Source organism: Haematobia irritans, chromosome 1 (genome assembly GCF_050003625.1).
Source record: "Haematobia irritans isolate KBUSLIRL chromosome 1, ASM5000362v1, whole genome shotgun sequence".
NCBI lineage: Eukaryota > Metazoa > Arthropoda > Insecta > Diptera > Muscidae > Haematobia > Haematobia irritans.
Window position 1 is genome coordinate 267271757 of NC_134397.1, and position 8353 is coordinate 267280109.

Here is an 8353-nt window from a genome sequence, read left to right on the forward strand (position 1 = left end):
TCCGTGAATGCTTTAAATCGAAAGTGCTCTCGATTTACGCCGCTGGGTACTTGCATTCACTAATACATGTATTTATGTTATGGTTATCCTATAATTTAATATGACTTTAAATAAATATAAATCAATAACAAATATATATGTATTTTATAAGTTTTTAACATGGTAGTGGAAATAAATTATTTCCGAATTCGATTGTACCTACAAATAGAAATGGTCCACGCAACCGAATGATGAAGGTAACTATAACCGATGTCGTCGGCAGACCCAACCAACACCATATGAGATATTGGTTGTGTCGACCGAATAAGTCGGGTGACATAACTGCCAACTGGTAGTTGCTACAACTGCCAAAAGGAGGTTGGCAATAAATTCGATTGTCACAACCAATCTGTATTCTCTGTGCAGTGATAAGAGAGAAGTTCACCAATGTGCCCTCAAAAAAAAAGACTCTCTATTTCACTAAAGCCAATTTAACTTTATTTTAGTTCATGGAATTGTTATGTTTGGAGAAAGTTTCCTTTATTTTAGAAATATTTTCAGCAGTTAAGTTTATAACTGGCATATGGAACATATAGGCAAGATGACAGATATGTAGATATCACTGTTTAAAAGTTTGTTAGCTAACATAGGACTAACGGAGCTTCATGAAAATGGGGGTTAATAAAGGTTGGAACTTTCTTATTTCATAAAAAAAAATACTTGTATGAAAGTTTTAAATTTTGTTTTTTTTTTTTATTTCAACTTAAAACCATGCATTGACTAAACTACAACTGTAGCTTAACCAACAGAGGAAAAGAATGTTTGTCAAATTTATTTGGGCAAAGCCCTATAGACTGCAAGATGGTTGGATGGACGCACGTTTCGGAATTACCATATTCCTCATCAGCATCCTCTACTTGCAGCAAAACTACCAACCAATTATCAGAATAAATTCAGGCAGTTCACTAAACCCAAAAGTAAACCACACTTGAACTTTCCGAAAAAAGGTTTTACATGATAGCCGGCTTATGCCGAAATAAATTCGTACAAATATATCTTTTTTCCTTTGTCACCGTCAAATCATCGATTTGAGTGCAGTGGGCTGGGTTTATTTTGAGCGTGCATCCTCTTTTTTTCATTCGTTTTGTTTTGTTATTGTTGGTTTTTATCTTTAATCAATTTCATATTTTGCAATTGCAAACGTGGGTTACATAAGCTAAAATGTCCTGTTGTTTATAAAGGTTTACTCAGTCTACCAGTCTATCGGAATGCTTGTTTACAGAAATTTGACTATCATAAATTAGGAAGAGTAACCTTCTCTCTAAGAATCGGGAGCCCGTTAGAATCTGGGCTAGAACCCAGGACTATGTATGTCGCTTAAGGCAACTACTACTACTAGTCATTGACATTACATTTCCAACATCCACAGATTTCAACTGTCATTTGGCATACAAAATCCTCTATTATATAATATATTCTAAAGAAAATCTTCCGGAAATTCCCGCACTTAATTCGGGAGCCAAAAAATAGCAAATTCAATTTTAGAATAGCTCTTAATGCACCTTAAATACGACCAGACTTCGAATTTATTAAGTCAAATCGGGAGACGAAATTATCGTGACTCCCGCGTGAGCTGTGAGTCATGCTGATGGCAACGACGTGAGTGTGCGTGAATAAACAGCTAAATGTCGTGAGTGCGCGTGATTAGCGAACTTCGGAATAATATGCTCACGAACATAAAAGGCTTACGTGTTGAATTTATTTATATTTTTAGTGACACCAAGGATGTTAAGAATTTAATAACGCTCTCGATTTTAATGGTGTTCAGCTTTCAGGCATGTCCCTCAGGAAAATTATTCGAGAGTCCCAACATTTATAATCGTGAGTGTGAGTCCTTAATAGTTTGCAGTGTGTACAAACTTTCTTTTCGTGAGCGTGTGTGAGTTTGAGCACTACCAAAACATATCGTGGATGGGTAATATTTTTCCGCCGTGAGTGTAAGTAAAATGTTATTCTCGTGCAATTTCAGCTAAATCGGATGGAAATTGAAATATATACATACATTGTAGAGAAATCAAATTGGGTAGTCGGTTTATATGGACCAATGATGAAGATGGGCTATCTTCTAATATGATGTAGACAAAAACCGAGTGTCCAATTTCAAGACGAAAGTTCATTATTGAAGGCTGTATTTTGACTACAACGGACAGACAGACGGACAACATTCGCTCGCCTTAAAATCGCACTTACCTTATGAAGCATGCGATGAAATGATTTCGCATTAGCTCTTCAGATGTGATGCTATTTCAGATTTTATTAAAAAATAAGAAAAAGCTTATAAAACTATTTTTTTTTTCGACTTTTATATTTGATCGCAAATTCTATGTCTATCAGAAATTGGATCGGTAACGACTGAGGAAGAACTTCCAAAAGTTTTTGGTGAGACCCCCATTACCATAGTCCAGTGTTCCTCCCGATGTGATTTATTTTAGGTTTATTATATTGCCATACGTTTCATCTAATACTAGGTAAATTCATGTTCATCCAATTGTGTTGTTCTATGTTTTTTTGAATAAATATTGAAATATTACATGGGCGATGAAATATCATTTGTCAAATTTATTCAAACAAACACAATAAACATGAAGGGAACATACTCGTACACAAAACAATTTCTAACTATGTCAATAAAATTTATTTAATAGATGGCATTAAGGTCTTGTGACCTGAATCTTCTTTGTTTTCAAATTTGGTCAAGAGACCAACAGTAAAATATGGCCGAATGCCGAACAAATTGTAACAGCTTAATTCAAAATGTAAGGTAGAGACATACCACTAATATTTAAATACGAACATATGTATATACAATAAATACAAAATTGTTAATGTAATTATGACACCTTTGTGTAGTATCTAAATAATAAACAAAAGTCTGAATGCGATTTATTCATTTATTTATTTGTACAGATAACCAAGGCAAATTGATACAGTGGAAGGCGAATATATGTCAACCACAGTTTGAGAAAATTTAAACTGAATGTTGGATCGATTCACACCATTTTCGACACACCTATTTATGGTTCCAAAATACGTGTAGGTTAGGTTAGGTTAGGTGGCAGCCCGATGTATCAGGCTCACTTAGACTATTCAGTCAATTGTGATACCACATTGGTGAACTTCTCTCTTATCACTGAGTGCTGCCCGATTCTATGTTAAGCTCAATAACAAGGGACCTCCTTTTTATAGCCGAGTCCGAACGGCGTTCCACATTGCAGTGAAACCACTTAGAGAAGCTTTGTAACCCTCAGAAATGTCACCAGCATTACTGAGGTAGGATAATCCACCGCTGAAAAACTTTTGGTGTTCGGTCTAAGCAGGAATCGAACCCACGACCTTGTGTATGCAAGGCGGGCATGCTAACCATTGCACCACGGTGGATTTCCAATTTCAGTTAATCGGATAAAAACTACGTTTTCTAGAAGGTCAAGAATTAAATCTGGAGCTACATCGAAACCTGGATCGAAATAGCTCATCTTCGAACTTGACCTGCCTTTCAAGCAAAAAACGAATCCGCTCCAAATTTCAGGCTAAATCGGAATTACTTCGTATACACTGAAAGAAAAGCGTGCTCGGTTCCAAAGATGTTTTCTTTACTTTAAAAATTTTGGTATTGATTCCGAGCCAAAGAAGCGGAGAATACCAATAAGGATACTTTTAAGACACAATTCTCTTTTGCTTCCTAGAAACAAAATTTAATTTTTCGTTTTTTTCAGCTTGTTTTCTTCATATGCTATCAAAGTCCTTTAAAAACGAGTTAACGACAATTTTATTTTCCAAATTCAGAATCGACTTCCAGTAGAAATTATGCTATGTTTCAAGTAAAAAACGTCTTTAAAATAAAGTGTTGAAAAACTTGTCCTATATTTGAACAATTTTTGCTTTGTAGTCAAGATGCAAAAAGACAACAAATTTAAAGACAATTTCATTAATTTTAAAGATTTTTTTCTGAATTATTAAAGTCAAGTTGACCTTAGCCCAAAAATGCTTTCTTTCATGTTATGATACCCATTTTTGAGTCAAATCACTTAATCGTAAGGACAATACGACTTCATTGAAAAGTTTATCGACTTTTGGACAAGGAAAAACTATATATTAGAGAAATGAGTCTTCTATTCTAAGCAAAATTTGTATTCGTATTTTAACCCAGATATGCCGACCGTGCTACATGTAGTACACCTGTTATGTTTAGGTTTCTGCGTTTACAGTGCTTTACATTTTCTAATCTACTTGTTGGTGTGCTACATAATATAACGGTCAACAAACCATGCGTTGATAAGTTTTGTCTAGGGTAACTGCTTATGTGTATTTTTTTTGGATCAGAGATTTCAGTTTTGTGAAATTGGCAAAAGTGTGAAGACGTAATCGGTGAGAAAAAGTTCTATATGCATATTTTATTATTTTTAATAATAATAGTTGTAAAAACCAATACGTAGCAAAAGTATATGTGAAAAAAAATTATATGGGACTTTAGTTGATGTATTTGCTGACGTACTACATGTAGTACGTTCGGCATTTGTGTGCAAAAATGGTGAAAACAAGAACTTATTTTTTCCCAGATTTTTAACATTTAATGAGATAATAAATACATTAGAGGAAAGTGATGAAGAGTTTTTGCAAAATTCAACATAGACATATGGGAGGTAAAATGGACCATTTATCATTTCGTCGGCGCATTGCCACGATGTTAATATCTACTTATGAGAAACCCTCAGCAACGCTTCCATCGGGATTATCATGCGACATCAGATTTGATCGAAAAGATCATCTACTTACTGAGAACACACGTCAAGCCGATGGAAAATGGAAAAACAGCTACGTTGTAATCATTGCCACAATAAGACCACTACACGCTGCATTAAATGTGATGTGCCGCTCCATTTAAAGTGTAATGTGGTGTACCACACCCCAAATAATTTTGTTTATTAATTTGTTTTGTCTTTACTTATGTACACAAAAGTTCCTGAATAATAAACGACTTGAATTAAATCCCAAGGAGCCACCGTGGTGCAATGGTTAGCATGCCGCCTTGCATACACAAGGTCGTGGGTTCGATTCCTGCTTCGACCGAACACCAAAAAGTTTTTCAGCGGTGGATTATCCCACCTCAGTAATGCTGGTGACATTTCTGAGGGTTTCAAAGCTTCTCTAAGTGGTTTCACTGCAATGTGGAACGCCGTTCGGACTCGGCTATAAAAAGGAGGTCCCTTGTCATTGAGCTTAACATGGAATCGGGCAGCACTCAGTGATAAGAGAGAAGTTCACCAATGTGGTATCACAATGGACTGAATAGTCTAAGTGAGCCTGATACATCAGGCTGCCACCTAACCTAACCTAAATCCCAAGAAAATACTGTCTTTTGCTTCCGTATATGACGAGCGTACTACATGTAGTACGGACCCAAAATCCAAGTTAAAAAATATATTTTTTTATTCTTTCTTCAGTTTTGTAATATAATCTGTCAGAATAATGCTATTATGGAAAACTACAAAGATTATTTCAATAATATGCCCGTCGGCATATCTGGGTTAAAGACATGAAATATTTGACCTCAGGACAAAATTTTTTTCGGTGTACTTGAAAAAAGTGAGTTGTGCCCATTTTGCGGGATCTGTAATTTGGTTACACACTTACATGTACTGTCGGATGGACGGACACCATTAACACATATGAGGAAATAAAACTGAACCAAGTACACTAGACACACTGAAAAAAAGCATACTCGGTTCCAAAGATTTTGTCTTTACTTTAAAAATTTGGTATTGATTCCGAGCCAAAGAAGCGGAGAATACAAGTACACACAAAAATTTTTTTTTTCTGATTCAATCACCAAATTAATTGATCCAATTAATTTTTTAATTGAAATGTCTTCAATCACGAAAATGATAGTATCAATCACAGTTTTAATTGGGCATAGAAAAAATTCTTGAATAAAAAATTAATTGATTTTTTTCAGCAAATTTCAATTAATTTTTTAATTGATTCAATTAAAAATTTAATTGATGTTGATTGCAAAACTCAAATAATTTATTAATTAAAAAAGGTAACTATATTTAATTACTTTCTGAATTGGCTTAAAGTTTTTATTTGGATTAACAAATGATTGGTTGAAATACATTTTTCATTAAAACTTAAAAAAAAATCAGCACTTTTTTTAACTGAATTAGTCTTCCGAATTTGATTAAAAAGTTAATTGTATCAATTAATTTTTTAATTAAAAATTTTAAAATGTTCAATCATTGACTTAATTAACTTAATTTTCTATCATGATTAAAAAGTTAATTGTATCAATTAATTTATTAATTGAAAAAATTTTCAACTTCAATTAACTTTTTAATTGGAAATATTTTGGTGATATTTTTTTCTGTGTAAGGATACTTTTAAGACACAATTCTCTTTTAAATTTAGGTTTTGTGTATTTGCTTCCTAGAAGCAAATTTTAATTTTTCGTTTTTTCAGCTTGTTTTCTTCATATGCTATCAAAGTCCTTTAAAAACGAGTTAACGACAATTTTATTTTCCAAATTCAGAATCGACTTCCAGTAGAAATTATGCTATGTTTCAAGTAAAAACGTCTTTAAAATAAAGTGTTGAAAAACTTGTCCTATATTTGAACAATTTTTGCTTTGTAGTCAAGATGCAAAAAGACAACAAATTTAAAGACAATTTCATTAATTTTAAAGATTTTTTTCTGAATTATTAAAGTCAAGTTGACCTTAGCCCAAAAATGCTTTCTTTCATGTTATCATACCCATTTTTGAGTCAAATCACTTAATTGTAAGGACAATACGACTTCATTGAAAAGTTTATCGACTTTTGGACAAGGAAAAACTATATATTAGAGAAATGAGTCTTCTATGCTAAGCAAAATTTGTATTCGTATTTTAAAGACATGAAATATTTGACCTCAGGACAAAATTTTTTTCAGTGTACTTGAAAAAAGTGAGTTGTGCCCATTTTGCGGGAACTGTAATTTGGTTACACAATTACATGTACTGTCGGATGGACGGACACCATTAACACATATGAGGAAATAAAACTGAACCAAGTACACTAGATACACTGAAAAAAAGCAAACTCGGTTCCAAAGATTTTGTATTTACTTTAAAAATTTGGTATTGATTCCGAGCCAAAGAAGCGGAGAATACAAGTAAGGATACTTTTAAGACCCAATTCTCTTTTAAATTTAGGTTTTGTGTATTTGCTTCCTAGAAGCAAATTTTAATTTTTCGTTTTTTCAGCTTGTTTTCTTCATATGCTATCAAAGTCCTTTAAAAACGAGTTAACGACAATTTTATTTTCCAAATTCAGAATCGACTTCCAGTAGAAATTATGCTATGTTTCAAGTAAAAAACGTCTTTAAAATAAAGTGTTGAAAAACTTGTCCTATATTTGAACAATTTTTTGCTTTGTAGTCAAGATACAAAAAGACAACAAATTTAAAGACAATTTCATTAATTTTAAAGATTTTTTTCTGAATTATTAAAGTCAAGTTGACCATTAGCCCAAAAATGCTTTCTTTCATGTTATGATACCCATTTTTGAGTCAAATCACTTTATTGTAAGGACAATACGACTTCATTGAAAAGTTTATCGACTTTTGGACAAACTTTATATTAGAGAATGCGTCTTCTATGTTAAGCAAAATTTGCTTTCGTATTTTAAAGACATAAAATCTTTGACCTCAGAACAAAATTTTTTTCAGTGTACTTGAAAAAAAGTGAGTTGTGCCCATTTTGCGGAACTGTAATTTGGTTACACAATTACATGTACTGTCGGATGCACGGACACCATTAAGACATATGAGGAAATAAAACTGAACCAAGTACACTAGATACATATATATGGTATTTCGCTTCAGTCTGGCGTCATATGAACAGTGGATTATAAAATTATCTTCACTTTTATCCCTTACTATTAACATGTAAATCAACTAGCTGTCAAAAATATCAACACCCAATTAAAAAACTTTTCATTACATGTAGCACGAATATCAAAAGTTCACTGGTCTTTTAACATGGACACCTTATCCACGGTCATAAAAAGGCCAAAGTATAAACAATCTGACCGAACCCAAAAAGAACAAGACAGACAAACAGAAAGATCCAAAGGCCACCACAAGGAAAATCCTAAAGAAACTTGTCAACAATTAACTTTTCTCCAGACGCATTTACAGAACTTTTCTCAACTCCAGAAAAAAACAACATCACCAACAGTAATAAAGAGACAAACAACAACGGTGATTTATGTCCTCTCTGAAATTATGACATCAAAGGCAAATTAACTAATATTTACCTATGGACACAAACAAACATTCT